Here is an 18,825-nt window from a genome sequence, read left to right as displayed (position 1 = left end):
GAGAGTTTTGTTTTGGCGAGTTTTAGAAACAGGTGCCAAAACCCCCCTGTTGACGTCTGAGAGGATGTAAAAACAAGGCAGTTGTTCCAACACATGTCTGCTTCGATTCCTGACCCTGGAAAACGCACACTTGCTCATTCAAAGACAGAAATCAGAAAATGCATAATTACTCTGTAACAGCTTTAACATGAATTCTAACTTTGCATGAGAATTAAAAATCATTACACTGTTTCAGTTAATAAAATCGATTAGTTCACTGCAACATCTAAAATGGTTTGAACTAAGACACTTTGATTATCAACATTTGTAAAATAGTAATGATAATAGAAAAGAAAGTGTTCTTCCACTTGAATTTTCAAGAAAGAAAGTCTCAGGATGGGTGAACCTGTATTTCTGGATTCAAATCAATGAAATGACAGTTTCTGTCCCACAAGGTTCTTAAGGTCAAGGGTTTTGACCTTAGGCTTAGTCTTGACATCAGGTTAAGTTCACTACAGAGACAATTGAAAGAACTGATGACTAATAAAGACAGGAAAAAAGCTGAACTGGAACAGAAAGTAGACAACATGGAACAATACACAAAAATAGACAACTTGGTGATCACTGGACTGGAAGTTAGGAACTGGAGTTATGCAAGAGTTGTTGCTGGTACTAGCACTACAGAAGATGCACCACAGGAAGAACTACAGACTCTGGAGGAGCAAGTAGTGAATTTTTTACAAAACAAAGACATTGACATCGAACATGAGGACATGTCAATCTGTCACACCCTGCCCAGCAAATCGGATAAAGCCAAACCATCCATAGTCATAAAGTTCATTAGCAGGAAATCAAGAAACAAGGTAATAATGCAAGCAAAAAAACTGAAGGGAACAAATGTTTACATAAACGAACATCTAACAACAAAAAAAAGGAAATATTGCACGTGAAGCAAGGTTGTTGATAAAACAGAAAAAAATAGCATCAACTTGGACAAGAAATGGAAACATTTGGATCAAACTAGAGGAAGGATCTCAGGCTAAAATAATAAAAGACCTGAAGGATATGGAAAAACTAAATTGAGCTCAGGAGAGGACAGATGATAAATCATTTACATAACTTCACAAACAAGAAATTAACAAAATATAAAATAAACAAATACATTAAAACATGGCAACATATGAAGACTTAGAGCTTAAAATATACAATGTTGAAGATGTGACTGATACAATTTTTTTCCTTGAAATAAAAGACTATGAATATTACAATGAAGAACAGTTTAATGACATCAATATAACAAATGGAGGTCTCTCTGTTATTCACTTTAATAGTAGAAGTTTAAATGCAAATATATCCAAAATAACAGATTATTTAAAACAGCTAAACAGAACCTTTACAATAATAGCACTGTCAGAGACATGGCTCAACGATGAAAACACAAATAATGTTCACATCAAAGGGTATGAATTATATCATGTGAACAGAAGCAACAAAAGAGGTGGTGGAGTGGCTCTATTTGTTAAAAATGAAATAAAATGTAAATTAATTAATGAAATGTCAATAATTGTTGATAATATCATGGAAATAATAACAATAGAAATAATAAACAAGAATGTTAAAAACATATTGATAAGTTGTGTATATCGATCTCCAGGATCAAATATAGAAATATTCACTGATAAAATTGTACAACTATTGGACAAGAGTTTTAATAAAAGCATTTTTTTGTGTGGAGACTTTAATATTGACCTGGGAAATAAAACAGATTCAAATAACATCAGTACATTTACAAATTCATTGTATAGTTTAAATATGTATAGTCCCATTCTTTTCTCCTTATATATCAACGATCTATGCAGTGATCTGTCAAACGCCTCCCACCATTATTATGCAGATGACACTATCATTTATTGCTGTTCATCCTCCCTCAGCCAAGCCTTCACCTCTCTTCAAGACGCTTTTAATATTATCCAGTCACGTCTGCAAAAACGTAGACTGGTCCTAAATGCTGACAAAAGCAAGATCATGGTTTTATCCAACAGAAAGCAGCAACCAGAGAACCCACCTCAAATTGAAACCCAAGAGGGAAAACAAATAGAAATGGTCTCCACCTACAAATATCTAGGTTTCAACATTGACAATAAACTGTCATTTAAAATCCACATCTCCAAAATGGTCACTAAACTCAAATTGAAGCTAGGCTTCTACTTCAGAAATAAATCCTGCTTCTCATGTAAAGCCAGGAGAACATTAGTAGCTGCAACTTTCATGCCGATATTAGATTATGGTGACGTGCTGTACATGAGTGCTGCATCAAAATACCTACAGTCCTTAGACTCAGTTTATCATGGTGCCCTTCGATTCATTACTGATTCCAGTTATCGCACTCATCACTGTGAACTTTACGTCAAGTCTAGCTGGTCTCTCAGAGCTCGCAGATACACTCACTGGATATCCTTCATCTATAAGACCCTTCTAAACCTAGTCCCGTCATACCTTACCTCCCTAATACAAACATCACACAATCATTACTCCCTGCGCTCTAATGACTTAATCCTCCTGTCAGTTCCTCTGGTCAGAACTGAACTAGGAAAAAGAGCATTCAGCTTTGCCGTCCCCTCAGCCTGGAACAACTTAAAGACAGATTTGAAACTATCAACGCTCATCTCGCCTAGATCCTTCATGTCAACCGTATCAGATAATGTTATCAAAAATCTGGACCATTGCAGATGTTTCTAAAACACTACTTATCAAATATACGTCTTTGTTGACTTTTAACTCTATCTACTTAAACTGATGTCTGTTCTACATTTAATGTCTACAGAAGTCTGTCTTATCCTGATGGTTTCAAACTGTTAACATTTATTTATCATGATAGTAGTTTCTTTTTTCTTTTGATAAATGTAAATGCTTATTGTCAATTACCCTGTGACGTGTGCTGATGACCACTTGACCAGGTCACCCTTGTGAAAGAGATCCCGATCTCAACGGGCTCTACCTGGTAAAATAAAGGTGATTGATTGAAATCTTTATCTGTTAATATCAAAACCAACAAGAATTACAACTCATAGTGCTACAATAATCGATAATATTTTCACAAATGTAATAAATGGGGATGTGATGGGAGGTATTTTAATGAGTGATTTGAGTGATCATTTACCAGTGTTCATGATTTATAAAAATGATCAAAGCATTACAAAAGAAATCACAATTAAGAAAAAAAACAATAAACACATCAAAAAAAGCAATGGACAAATTAAAAGATGATTTACATAAACAAAGCTGGAAAGACGTGTATGTTGATGATGTGAACAGATCATATGATGAGTTTATGAATATTTTGGGAGCTCTGTATGAAAAGAATTGTGTGCAAAATAATTATACAAAGAGAAGTGTTGTTGACCAACCATGGATGACGAGAGGGTTGAGAAATGCATGTAAAAAAAAAAGAATTATTTGTATACATGTTTCTTGAAACTGAGAACACAAGAGGTTGAAGAGAAATATAAGAAGTATAAAAATAAATTAGTAGCGATTATAAGGAAACCCAAGAAGAATATTATAGTGATTTATTAAATAAAAGTAATGGTGATATGAAAGCTACATGGCGAGTAATAAATAGCGTTCTGAAAAGTCATAAAGCAAAAACAGGTATTTCACAATATTTTTTGAAGGATGACAATGAAATCCATGATGAAAATGAAATGGTAAATGGATTTAATCATCATTTTGTGAACGTTGGATCAAGCCTTGCAGCTAAAACACCAAAAGTAGATAATAATGTGAACCATTCAGTTATAAGTTGTGACAACATTATTTTTCTCAATGGAACTGACAAAGAAGAAATAATGAATGTAATAAAGAATCTTACAGATAAGAGATCAAAAGACTGGGTGGACATGGATATGATGTTTGTAAAGGACATAATGAGTTATGTTATCGAGCCGTTTACATGTATTTGTAATTTATCATTTTCAAAAGGAATATTTCCAGACAATATGAAAGTAGCTAAGGTAGTTCCTCTCTTTAAAAATGGTGATAAATGTGTGTTCAATAATTATAGACCAATATCCTTATTACCACAGTTCTCAAAAATTCTAGAAAAACTATTTGTGACCAGATTAGATAAATTTATTACTAAACAAAACATTCTAAGTAGCAGTCAGTATGGGTTTAGAGCAAAAAACTCTACATCAATGGCTCTCATGGAAATAATAGAACAAATAACTACTGCTGTCGATCAAAAACAGTATTGTGTTAGTATTTTTGTTGATTTAAAAAAAGCATTCGATACTATTGACCACACTATTCTCCTTGAAAAATTTAAATAAGTATGGTATAAGAGGACCAGCATTACACTGGGTATCTAGCTATTTAAAAGATAGGAAACAGTTTGTACAAATAAATGGTGTAAGATCTGACCTGTGCAATATCACTTGTGGAGTTACCCAAGGCTCTGTACTTGGACCAAAGTTATTTATTTTATATGTGAATGACTTAGTGAATGTATCAGGACTCCTCAAATGTGTCCTTTTTGCAGATGACACCACATTTTTTTGTTTGGGTAAAGATGTAAAACAGATGTTGGAATTGATGAAGACAGAATTTGATAAAATACAAACTTGGTTTAAACTTAATAAATTATCATTAAATTTAGATAAAACTAAATACATGACATTTAAGAGACGGCTTAGAATAAACAGATTCTGTGAGCTTCAACTAACAAACCCTGACAAAGAGCTCATACGTAAACAAGATGCAGTTGAAAGTCATGCACATATGGTTACAAATCAGACTGGATGATGTCAAAAGCGGATTGCAAAAGCTGGAAAACCTTAGCAACTGTTTTAGCTCGCCAATAAACAACTGTATCATAAGCATAGAAATGTAAGGCTCTGACCTACATTACCTATGTAGATTGGAAAGAGGGTGGGTCCTAAGACTGAGCCTTGTGGTACACCATTGCTGACTGTTAAATAACTGGAGGAAATACCATTATATTGAACACATTGCATCTAGTCTGCGACATAGCTAGTGAACCAACCAATGGTGTGAGCTGAAAAACCCATTTCTGAGAGCTTATGACATAAGATGTCATGGTCGACAGTGTCAAAAGCTTTAGACAGGTCTAAGTAAAGTGCAGCACTATAATCCTTAGAATCCAGTGCTTCAACCGTGTCATTAAAAACTTTCAGCGATGCAGTTATTGTGCTGTGTTGTTTCCTGAAATCAGACTGATTGGGAGCTAAGATGTTAAATGAATCCAAATCCTTTTTGATTTGAGAGTTTATCAATTTTTCTAGAACAGATCTGATCAGTGATCCGAGCAGACCTGAATGGACATGATGATGATGGAAACAGAGGAGATAAGGAAGTGATGGGTAGGTTTGGTGTTAAGGAAAAAACTAGGAAGGACAGATGGTGGTGGATTTTGCATAAAAAATAGAAATGGCTGTAGTCAACACCTATTTACAAATAAGGGAGGAAGTGACCTATAAGAGTGGAAGAAGGAGTACGCAGGTTGATTACATTCTGTGTAGAAGAGGAAACCCGAGGGAGATTGGGGACCATAAGGTTGTAGCAGAGGAGAGCTTGGCCAGACAGTATTAGATGGTTGTGTATAGAATGACTGTTGTTGTGAAGAAGAGAAAAATAGTAAAATCAGAGAATAAGCCCAAAGGTTGGAAGCTGAAGAAGGAAGAATGTGAGAAATTTAGAGAGGAGTTGTTAAAGTCTGCGTTTTAAGAAAAAGCTTCCCAATGACTGGGCTACTATAGCAACAGTAATTAATTTAAATTCAGTTAATTTTATATAGTGCCAATTCACAACAAAGTTGTTTCAGGGCACTTTACAGAAACATTGGCTTTTCTACATACATAGAAAAGCCAATTAGTAAAGTTCTCTATCTAAGGAAGCTAGCAGACTCACTGAATCTAATTAGTTGGGTAGGAAGGTACTTGGTAAATGGTAAATGGACTGTACTTATATAGCACCTTTCTGTCTTATTTCAAGATACTCAAAGCGCTTTACACTGCAATCTGTGTCCTCATTTACCCGTTCATACAGCACTCTACTAGATCTCTACAAAGCTAATTGAACAAATCATTCTAAAGAGACTAATCAGAGCTTTATCACATTCATACACCGATGGGACACACATCAGAGGCTATGAGGGGTTCAGTGTCTTGCCCAGGGACACTTGGACATGTGACTGCTGGTGGATTCGAAATTCGAAATTGATGCGTCATCTGGACAGAGAATGGATAAAGAAACCTCGTGGTGGAATAGCGAAATGCAGAATGCCATTCAGAGAAAGAGGTTAGACAAGAAGAAATATGACAGTGAGAGGGGGGACAGGAATATAAGGAGATGCAATGTAGAGCAAAGAGGGATGTATCTAAGGCAAAGCAGAAGGCGTATGATGAGTTGTATGGGAGAATGGACACTAAAGAGGGCGAGAAGAACTTTACCAATTGGCGAGACAGAGAGATCCGTTTGGAAAGGATGTGCAGCAAGTTAGGCTTGTTAAAAATAGGAATTGTAATGTTGAATCAAGTGATGAGAGTATGATAAGAAGATGGAAGGAGTACTTTGAGGAGCTAACGAAGAATGAAAGAGAAAGAAGAGTAGAGGTCATAGGACCAGGAAGTGGCAAAGATTAGTGAGGGTGAAGTCCGGAAAGCTCTGAAAGGAATGAAGAAGGGGAAGGCGGTCGGACCTGATGACACACCAGCATAGGTTTGGAAATGTCTTGGAGAGATGGCAGTGACGTTTTTGCCTCAAATATTCAATGGCATATTTGAGGGTGAGAAAATGCCAGAGTAATGGAGAAGATGTGTGCTGGTGCCCATTTTTAAGAACAAGGGTGATGTACAGAGTTGTAGCAACTACAGGGGAATTAAGTTGATAAGTCACACAATGAAGATCTGGGATAGAGTTGTGGAAGCAAGACTTGGACGAGAGGTGACTATCTGTGAGCAGCAGAATGGTTTCATGCCAAGAAAGAGTACCACAGATACCATCTTTGCTTTGTGGATGCTGATGGAGAAGTACAGAGAGAGTCAGAAAAAACTCCATTGTGTTTTTTGTGGATTTAGAAAATGCATATGACAGGGTGCCGAGGGATGAGGTTTGGTATTGCATGAGGAGATCTGGAGTGGCAGAGAAGTATGTTAGTCTGGTACAGGACATGTATGAGGACAGCAGGACAGTGGTGAGATGTGATGTAGGAGTGACAGATAGCATCAAGGTGGAAGTGGGATTGCATCAAGGATCAGCTCTGAGCCCCGTCTTGTTTGCTCTGGTGATGGATCAACTAACAGATGAGGTCAGGCTGGAATCCCCATGGACTATAATGTTTGCAGATGACTATGTGATCTGTGGTGAGAACAGGGAACAGGTGGAATATAACTTGGAGAGGTGGAGGTATGCACTTGAAAGAAGAGGAATGAAAGTCAGCCGTAGTAAGACAGAGTATATGTGTGAGAATGAGAGAGAAGCCAGTGGAACAGTGAGGCTACAAGGAGCAGAGGTCACAAAGGTGCAGGACTTCAAGTACTTGGGGTCCACTGTCCAAACCATCTCAGTCTGGCCTCTCCAACTTTATCTCCCAGCTGTTCAACCTATGCTATATCTCTGATGATCTCATTCCATATTTTATCTATCCTTGTCACTCCTAAGGAGAATCTCAACATCTTGATTTCTGCTGCTTCCAGATCTTTCTCCTGTCTTTTTGTCATTGCCACTGTCTCCAGACCATACAACATAGCTGGTCTCAAAAATGTCATGTAAACTTTTCCTTTGACCTTTGCTGGCATCCTTTGGTCACAGATCACTCCTGAAACTTTTCTCCATCCACTCCATCCTGCCTGGACTCTCTTCTTCACCTCTTTACCACACTCCCCAAATTCTTGTACATGTCCAGAGGTGGGACAGTGGATATAAGAAAAATGTTAGAAATGCAGCTGCCAGGATAAAAACAAAGAGGAGACACTGTATATAGATGCTGTTAAAGAGGACATGGAGGTAGCTGGAGTGAGGACAGAGGATACAGAGGACAGAGTGAGATGGAGGAGGATGACTTGCTGTGGCGACATCTGAAGACGGAAAAGCCAAAAGAAGATCATCTTATATGAAAAATAAGAAGTCACACGCAATGATGTACAATCTATTAGCACTCAGAGTTTGTGCTTTTATCGTGAATGACTCAACTGCTACTACTTTGAATTTTAGCTTAATATCTGTAAAATTAACTGTTATAGCAATTGGGGAGTGGTGGCGCAGAGGTTAGAGAGGTGGGCCTGTGATCGGAAGATCACCGGTTCACGTCCCGGTACCGACAACATCAAAAATGTGGGTAGGGTAGGTGAAGCAACCACACTTGCCCCCACCCTCATTCGCCCCACTCTGGGCCCATGAGCAAGGCCCTTAACCCCCATCTGCTCCCTAAACAGGTCTCTCTTGAAAATGAGTTCCCGTGGCTCAATGAGACTACCTGGATAAATAAAGGGTAAATGAAAAAAAAAAATGAAAAAAAAAATTGTTATGATCCTGTAGGTTAGTTGGCTGTGACAGCCATCTTCAATTGTGTTATTTTCAAAAGTTCATCAGTTGTAGATGAACATCCAACAATAGATGTTAAATAGATCTTTATGTAAACCCTTTGCTTGTAAGGCTTACAAGCAAAGGGAACAAGCGAAACAGTACATATTCCTCCAAGGAATGCTATGTAATGTCCATATTTATTCAGTTTTGACAGAAATTATCTTTTTTTTTGTCACAAAATTAAAATATTTCAAGTTTAATATTAAACCAAAGGGCTACTTCCTCAGCAGAAATCTAATTTAGACAGATTCAAGTTGAAGTATTGCATAAAGGAACCCAGGATGGCCCAGCACAGAAGATCAACATCATCAGGCCAGGACTCTGCAGTCTTCACTCATCTCCAGGCCAGCGGTCACTCTTTCAGGGATGAAGATGTTCACATCCTGGACAGAGAGGAACAATGGTTTGAGAGAGGAGTAAAGGAGGCCATCTTTGTGAAAAGAAATAGTCCATCGTTAAACAGGGGTGGAGGCCTCCGGGTTCAACTGTCCCCCTCTTACAATGCTGTGATTGCTAGTATCACTCAGCCCTCTGTGAACAATAAACAGCCATCAGTGTGCTAATGATCCATTGTTAGGCTGATGGTCCTTCTTGAGCATGTGATCAGCTGGTTTTGGTTGTCAGCAGCAAAACTGGTTGATCCACTCTGAGACGGTGCTATTTAAGAGACTGAGCTGAATACAGTTCTTCAGACTGAGGAAGTCTCTTGGATGAGAGACGAAACGTTTCTACATTTTTTTGTTGATTTGCTTTGTTTTGTTTTTTTGAATGTCCAGAGGACCAGATTTAACTTTTTTGGATTTTTCTACCTGGATTATTGAGCATGCATCAGGATATGCATAAAGGAACATTTGTTCAATGCAGTCTTCAGGATCAGCTTAAGATGGGAGTCTGGTTTTGTGTCCACATTTATTTACGGTGGACTGTGAGCCTGGTGGTATCAAATCAAATGGGGCTCAACACAAAAACATGTGATTTTTGTACCAAATCCTTCTTATTTTAAGGAAAATATCTTGTATCTCAAGATAACACAACAAAATAAGGAACAGCAGCTACACTGTTCTCCACAGTAAGAATGTACGTTAACAAAGTCCACGCTCAATAATCCAGGTATACAATTCAACATTTTTCAGTCAGGTCTTCTGGACAGTTTCTTTTTTGTGCTGAAACGTTTTGCCTTCGATCCGGAAGGTCGAAACAAAGACTGCAAGTTGTTTTACGCCCTTACAAATATGTATACACGCAGACACACACGCACACACACACACACACACCCACACACACACACACACACACACACACACACACACACACACACACATAGTTCAACCAGTCAGGTGAGGACAGATCCCAAACAAAGTTGCAGGGTTACCACGGTAACGAGCCACACATTCGTGCAACAAGCGTGATGTAATTGAATACATCCATCATTCATGACCTCTGGGTGTTTTTGCAACTACACACACAAATACACATAGTTCCGATAAGATGGCGCCCGTGTACATGTCTTGCAATCCACCTCTGCTGATAGTGTTCGGATTATTTGTGTTTTGTTTGTTTTTTACCTGGGACATAAACTCGCTGCTGGTGTTTGACCAACAACAGCTTCTGGATCTTCGATTTTCTGCTGCCGATGTTGTTTATTTGGACCAATATGAGCGTACCTCTGGACCCCCCTCCCCCCCTTCCCCCGCTGCTGGCGAACGTGCCTGTTTACCTTGGCTGGTCTCCTCACCGGCCTGACCGAAGATTTCGCTACAGACGCAGGGAAAAATGTGCTGGGCAGCTGGTAAAGCTCAAAGCCCTGCGCACTGCATCTTCCTCTCCAGCTGGTGGTCATGGTTTCCATCACCAGCTTCCCGTCTGCCCAGACCAGGTAAACAATGGGAGTTGTCGGCCGGTGCACCGCACGGGCCAACCCATAGGGGCTGTTATTGAAAACCTGTGGCCATTGGCGCGTGCTAACTCCACCGTGCTGGGTCCACTTTGGACAGTATCCGGATGTGTTTGGTCAACGCAAGATCTGTTACCAACAAAACTTTTATCCTCAGGGACTACTTTCAAGAGCACGATTTGGACTTTTTCTGCATCACAGAGACTTGGATGTCTCCGGGTGAGTCCAGTGCCTTGACGGAATTATTGCCACCGAACTGTCTGCATTTTAACGTACCACGGCCTTCAGGCCGGCGCGGTGGTGGATTATTAACAATATTCAAACCAACTTTTGACTGTAAACAACAGCCCATCCCAGTTTCCTGCACCAGCTTTGAGCTGAGCATCTTTGAACTCAGCCATTCACCTTCGATGTTATGTGCGCTCGTCTACCGCCCACCTTGATCTAAAGATTTCATAAATGAGTTTTCTGATTTCTTGGCTGAAATGAGACCAAAATATGATCATGTTTTCATTATTGGGGACTTTAATTTGCATGTGTGCTGTCAGGAGAAGCCCTTGGTTAAGGACTTTTTGGATTTATTGGACTCATTTAATCTAACTCAGCATAGATCCCTGGACTCCTCCATCTCTAAATTTCTCTGGAAAAATAAACCCCCACGTATTCAACTAAAAACACTACAGAAGACCAAAGATAAAGGAGGAATAGAGCTATCCAATTTCTATTATTAATTTCTAGCCAACAGGCTAGAATACATCTCAAGATGGATAAAACACACACACCTTGATGAACCCTGGCTAGACGTAGAACAGACACTTTGCAATAATATAATGATCTCGGACCTTCCATTCATTAGCTCAAACATAAAACGATAGGAATGCTTTAAAAGCATCAATATCAGCTCCTCTCTGACAGCTTGGTGGGAGTTTCTTAAAATGACGGAGTCTTCACTAATTCCATGCAGACGTACACCCATCTGGAACAACCCTGACATCCTACAACAGAATAATATGATAAACTTCCCAGGTTGGAGGTGTAAAGGAATTGAATATTTGGAACATATATATGAGGACGTAAACTATATGCCATTTAACAGATTAATAACACAATATGGGATTGATGAGAATAAATTTTTAGAATATCCACAAATTAAATCTATAACAAAAAATAAATTTAACCTTAATAACACTAGAATTGAAATACCAACAAGTGTATTAGAATTCCTAAATCTTAACCCTCCCAAATTACTATCTAAGGTTTACCGGACACTCATTAAAATAGACAAATCAATATCCCTTCCCATTGTAAAATGGGAGACAGACTTGTCATTCAACTTTGACCAAACCTTCGGTCTCAGCTATGTCTAAGAACTTTTAAGATGATTAAAAACCCCAATTTACAATTATTACAATACAAAATCCTTCATACAGTACACTACACAGGTCATCGGATGTTCAGGTTGGATTTCGCATCATCTAATGTTTGCTCACAGTGTACAGACAATATTCCTGACAATTACGTCCACGCATTTTGGTTCTTTCCACCTGTTCAGAGGTTTTGGTGCCGGATATGTGAAGACTTATCAAAGTGTCTGAGATGTAATATTCCACTCTCTCCGTCAGTTTGCTTATTGGGTCACTTAGATGATGTCACCTTGGAGACAAGCTCAATTCACATGATTTTTACTGCTTTATGTATAGCAAAAATAACTATATTCATAAATTGGAAAAATAAAAATACTCTTCGTATTAAACAGTATAAAGACCTTTTGTTAGATTACATCAGTCTTGAGATAGCCTGTACCTCCACATCAGAACAATCTCTCTGGGCTTCTTTGATTGGCTTCAACCTGTATTGGAGGTGGGTAAACCCCTTCGATTTCGTCCCGTGGGGCATTGTGTTTTTTTTTTTTTTTTTTTTTTTTTTTTTAGATGGCCTCCCTTCTCCCCTTACAGCCGTCCTCTCCACACCATTATTATGAAATATTTATTCTAGTGACTATCTAGTGTAGGTTTTTTTTTTTTAATAGGATAGAAAGAAAGAAAAGACAAAGTAAGACTCCAAAATATAAGAAATATACCCAAAGAGAGCACAAGGCAAAACACCCGGCCACTGTCTGTTCATGTGCAAAGAACATGACAAAACACAGCAACAAAATACATATGTATAAAGAACTTAAAATATTCATGGCTTTGTAGTGTTTCCATAAATATATATACCCATACCTACGCCTATATACATACATACATACACATGAATATACATTCATATACATATCTATATATCTACATATAAAGCCTACATAGGCATCCTTGCTTCTATTTGTGTGTGGTTGTGAGCATGCACAAGTGTATAAGGCTTCTCTAATAGAACATTTAATAGTAACTGTGAAGCAGCAGAGACACGACCCCCAAGACCAGAGGCAGACGAAAAAGGGGGGACCAGAGCCCATGACCCCAGGAGGGACCCTGACCGCGGAGCCCCCAGAGCCACCCACACAGGACGAACCACTTACCCACCCCTCAGAACGGACCACAGGGGAGAACCGGAAGATCCCCACCAGCGACCACATACAGTGACCCCCCGGGGCCAACAGCGACAAACTCATAGGCCTCCGTCGGAACCTGCCGCACCGATGTAGGTCCAGGTCCGGGCACCGAGGCCCGGGCACCGAGGGCTCACACCACCCAGGCCAAGGCCCTACAGGGCCAGAGGACCCGAGCCCCACCAGGCAGACACCAGGCCGAGCTGACACACGCCCAAGCGCCCAGCGCGACACCAAGGGCCCCAAGTGTGCCGGCAGGCAAGGGCACACCCCACCAGGGGGCCGCGCGATAGGGGCGCAATGCCAAGCACCCCCAGTTGTATCAAAGAGGGGGCAGTCCGAGTCTCGGCCTAACAAATACCCATTCATACACAGACACAATCACACAATCCCAACCTCAGTCTCACATTCACTCACTCAAAGACATACAATAATGATACATTTCATTCTTATTCCCGATACGCACTCTATACCCCCCAGGTCCAAGACATGTACCCGCCCTCTACAGGGGGCAGCCCATGCCCAAACCCAGGAGGTAAACCCATTCATTCTCGAGCGGAGAAGAGCCAATACCCCAGACCCGGCCCAGGCCATGCCCCGCCGAATGGACACCTCCCCACCATGAAGAGGACACGCCACCGACCACCCCGACACATGGCCAACAACCAAGCACGCGCCCCCAGCCGACCGCCCGCCAGGCCCTGGCAGCCACCCCGGCCAGCGGGCCAACCATGGCACCCAAGAGCCAAGCTCAGGGGGTCCAAACAACCCCAGGAAGAGCACAGTGCCAGCACCGCCCACGGCAACCCTGTAGTGAACTAAGCCTCCGGTCAAAACCTGACCCTGAAGACCTTAATGGGACAGGAACTGTTATTTCATTGATTTGAATCCAGAAATAACAAATTAGCTCATCCAGAGACTTTCTAATTTATATCCTGAACTAATCAATTGAAAGAACACTCTCTTTTTTTATTATCATTACTATTTTTACAAATGTCTTGATAATCAAAAGTGTGCTTAGTTCAAATCATTTTAAATGTTGAGGTGAACTACTCATTTTAAATCAACTGTGAAACAGTATTAATGATTTTTTAATCCTCATTCAAAGTAATTATGCATTTTGATCTTCTGTCTGAAATGAGGAGTAGTGATGTCGGTCAAAAGTCGGAGACAGTCGCAAACAAGTTGATTGGAACGAACTGTCATGTTTTTAAACCTCTCAGACAGAAACAAGAGAAGATGGCACCTGTGGTCTGTCATTTCCCCAAAACATTTCTCTGTCTGTTCCCAAACATCTCACTGTTTTTCTGACTTGTAGTAACCCTCCTACGTCACTAAAACCACACCCCTGTTGGTTCTTTCAACCAATCAGGACTTCCCAAAAGGGACCGGAAACAGAACTCTTTAAAAGTCGACACTTCCTAGTTCCAGTTAGTTCTGGGAGCACAGGTGAACCGAAGTTCTGGGGGAAGAACAGAAGTTCCGAGAGAGAACAGAAGTTCTGAGTTCCTCTGAGTCTTCTCAGAGTCCCGTTAGTTCTTCTGGTCCTGATGGAGTTCGGCTGGAGTTCCTGTCGGAGCCACGATGCCTCGCTGTGGCTCCACCCGGTGAATGCCCTATAACTTCTGAGGAAGTTTGTTCTGTGGAACTAGTTCTCACGACTTCTGCCGAGTCGCAGCCACCCTGAGGAGACGCTGAAAGGTAGCGTACCAGGGACCTCTTGACCACAGCTGATTCATCCTCTGCCAAGGTAAAAGAGTCGTCATGAGCTTCACTACCAGTGTACTGCGGGCGAACTGCGCTTGAAAGGAGCGTGTTGTTCTGGTCTACAGACATACATCCTCATCCACATCTTTTCTCTCCATTTAAACTCCTTTATTCCCCATCTTTAAAACTCTTCTATCTGCCAGTAAAAGATAAGCTAAGCCTGCAGACATTAATTTAAGATCTAAGGATATGTCTGTTGTTTTTAGTTGCAAGTGAGAAATCATGGCCGTATGATTTCTCATTGTAAAGCTCATTAATTAAGCTGTGTTATTGTAATTAATCAGAATAATCAAGGGTACAATGTTTTGATGTTAAATTTTGATTCTGTTAACAAATGACCACATTCATTTTGATGGGTCAAAGAAAATTAACGTCTCATGTCACTGATTAGACCATCTCCGACACAGTACTTCTAAGCACATCACTTAGTCCAGAAAAATGAAAGAATCTGTTTAAATTAAGTATAATATCATGTACTTGAACTAGTCCAGATATTATAAAATGTAAGAGAGCACCCCTGAGCTAAATCCATCTCTCGGCTGTCTCATTACATACTGGTGGCACCGTACGTCTCATGGAATGGACTTTGTTATTTGTGTAATACTTGAACTGCATGTTGGCATAAAAAGTGCAGATTTCTGTTCGACTGTAAAAAGCAATGTTTTTCAGCTGTGGTGTTCAGAGAACATACAGTGATATGTTTTCAGCTGTGGGAAGGTGTCTTGCCCTGTTTTGAAACTGTTATCAGCTGTGTGGTTCTGGTACTGATCCAGTTCGGTTCTAGATAACGGCTCGGACGAGTCGGTGTGCGAAGAAAAACACTGTTTTTAGAGCTGAAAGTAATGTCAATGTGTTCATTTTAAAGCTGAAATTTGCACATCTGTTGTGTAACTGAAGCTGTCATGCTGTGGAAAAACGCTTTGTTCTGTTTAAACGGTCGCAGAGGAATGGGTTCTGTCTGACCCGGTTCTGCTGTCGGACTCGGTTCAGATTCATTGAACGAGTCGTGTTTTGAATGGATAAAATGCTGTTTTGAAGCTGAGCGCCGTCTCAGACCACTGTTGAAAGGCTTCGTTATATTTGTAGCAGAAAACCGTACATTTTGAAGGTTAATGGACGACAGTTGACCGGACTTTTTCAGGCTAACACTGTAGCTGGAATAACGAACTGTGATTGGTTGAAAACCGCTGTTTGGGTCGCTCTGATTCGCTGAGAAATGGGTGATGTGTCTGCGTTCACTCCCTCTGATGTCAGATTGTAAAACCCACCCCGTTGCTCATTGGTTGATGCAATCACGTGACCCCAGAAATGAATCTCGGTTCAACCGAAGCCTCCTCTGTGTTTAAAATCGCTAAATGGAACTGCCACTGCTCCCAAAACTCATGTGTTCATGCAGATAGACGTGCTTGTTAAAGCGACGCCACGTTTAAGCTTTAAATCCGTTCAGAAACGCTGATGTGACCATGTTCGGCCGATGCTAATTCTAGCTAAAGGCTAACAACCGGATGTCAACGGAACGATCCACAGGAAGTTGTCATAGACTCCTGCTGGTATAAATAAGCTTACACCGCCACCTGCTGTTGAAAGAGGAGTATAACAGTTTTCCTTAAAGGGAGACTGATAATTCCTCTCATTTTTTTTGCTTTTCTTTTTTATGTTCATACAGCCTGGTTTATGAGTGACTGTTTGAAATAGCGAATTTCTGGTATATAGAACTGCTTAACAAGCGTTTGAAAACTTTTAGAAAATTGCAGGTTTGTTTAATTTTAAGTGCTTTAGAGTAAATGAACACTGAAAAAGGCCTGGTTCTTGTATCTGTTAGATTTAAGCTCATTAAGTAACACTGCCAGAAAGAGGCATTTACTTAGAATATTCATGCTTTGGGGTGAATCCTACAAATAGGTGCCCATTCCTTTGAATAAGTTGGCTTATACAGTACTGTTGAGTGAACCCAGAGCTAAAATAGTGTGTGAGACTCACTGATAACAAATACAAATATTTACCTGTTGAAAACTCTAAAGTTGGCAACTATTTAACCAGATAAGTGCTGAACAGTGAATAACCATGGCAGGTGTGACAGAAAAGAATATTGATCCTTGTGAGATGAAGGACTGGTTAGAGAGAGCGTTGGCGCCGCTCACAGAATCCTTACATCCATATGGTGAACAGGTGGACAGCATGAACTCAAAAGAGTTATTGGACGAGCTGAAGGATGTTGCAGAAAGTGTGACCTCTACAGACAGAACAAAGTCAAGCTATGACCAGCTGGCTAAATTGGCGCTCTTATTGAAAGCAACATTCTATGCTGTGGTAAACAAGGCTGACGACCTTGCAATAAGGTTAAACAGCGAAAAAGAGGAGTACCTCAAACTCATGGCACAGTCTAAATTTGATCAGGAGACCCGTGCGAATGAGTTACAATGTGACAGAGAGCTCTCACAAGCTCAGCTGTCATTACAAGCTCACTCATATGCGGAGAAGATGAGGGAAAGAGAGGTTAAGTACCAAGCACTGTGTTCAGACAACGATATGCTACAACAACAGTTGCAGCTCACATCAAAAGCTCTGAACGAATGCAGATTGGAAAAGGAGGCGTTAGTACAATAAGGCGTGCGTTTACAAAGTGAATGTCAAACATCACAGGAACGCTTAAAAGCCTGTGAGGAGAAACTAGCCGTAGCAACAAATGAGATTTCTGACGTGGGGCGAGCTTGTCTGGAACTCAAAGATGAACAAGGTCAGAGTCCAGGTCACCCACCATCACCTCAGAAGGATCTTGGTGCACCTCCTGCTCTTAATCCCATTCCGTCACCTCCACATGTGTCTAGCGACACACCTCCACGTGCCATTTTGGTTCCTACGATACTGATAATACAGCCTTTGTTCCCAATTTCGGATTTGCAAAAAATCTCGAAATATGTTCAACGCTTTATTCCTGGGCCTATGGGGTCTACTGGTACGAAGGTGTATCTAAATGACCTGGATTTCAGACTGAGTGGTTATCCTAATGCTACTGTTGAGGATAAAATCAGTCTGATAAGGCTCACTTCGGACAGAGAGGTGTTCACCTTCATCGAGCATCAACCTGATGCCACGAGAAGGGATTACAACCTTCTGTGTGAAGCTTTGATCAGAGAATACAACCCCTGCACGGGGCCAGGTGGCTTCCCAGCTGCAGACAAGGTCACGCAAGGGAAGCATGAACATCCAAAGGTTTATTACAAAAGACTCTTCCAAGCTTATTTTGGTTACAGGAATGAAACCGGCATGGAGGAGGAAGAGGGTTTTAAATTTGTTTTCAGCAAAAACCTCCTGTCACGATCCTCGAGGTTGGAACCCAATTGCAGGGAGGCGAGCGAGGCAGGAGTTTAAAAATAAAAATAATTTATTTTAAATAACAAAACAAAAGGCTGTCGGTGCAGCAAAACTTACTTTGGCAGACAGGATCAGAAACTAGGCAGAGCAGATCATCAGATGGACAAAAAACTGACAAGACAGAGGAGGACTGAGAAATCTGTGAACACAGAACAATCACCGGACCAGGAGTGAAGGAGAGAAAGGCTTTTTATATAACAGAGGGAGAGTGAGTAATGAGAGCACCTGGGCAGGTGGCTGATGAGGAACAGGTGTGAATGATAAAGACTGAGTGGAGAGGCAGACTGAGGAGTGAGTGGAAAATAACAGAATCAGATAAACAGAAAATCACACACAGAGCAGAACAACAAAAATATAAAGAGCAGACAGAGACAGAACCTGTCAAACAGAACTCAGAATGTAATTAAAGTGACACATTTACAAAGCACAATGAGAACACCACTATACATGAGGCAGGGATCAAAGCACCTTGAAAAGGAAGGAAATGATTTAGTTTGTGGGATGATTGTTTGAAGATATTAATGTTGGTTCCTGGTTGCAGCTTGAAGGAGAAGGCAGAGGCTTAGGCAGATGGGGGGGCAGCGGGGGCCGCTGACCGTGACAGTTGGTTCCTGGTTGCAGCTTGAAGGAGAAGGCAGAGGCTTAGGCAGATGGGGGGGGG

This window comes from Nematolebias whitei, chromosome 1 (genome assembly GCF_014905685.2).
Source record: "Nematolebias whitei isolate Nwh7 chromosome 1, NemWhi1, whole genome shotgun sequence".
Lineage (NCBI taxonomy): Eukaryota > Metazoa > Chordata > Actinopteri > Cyprinodontiformes > Rivulidae > Nematolebias > Nematolebias whitei.
Note: the sequence above shows the minus strand (reverse complement) of the source record.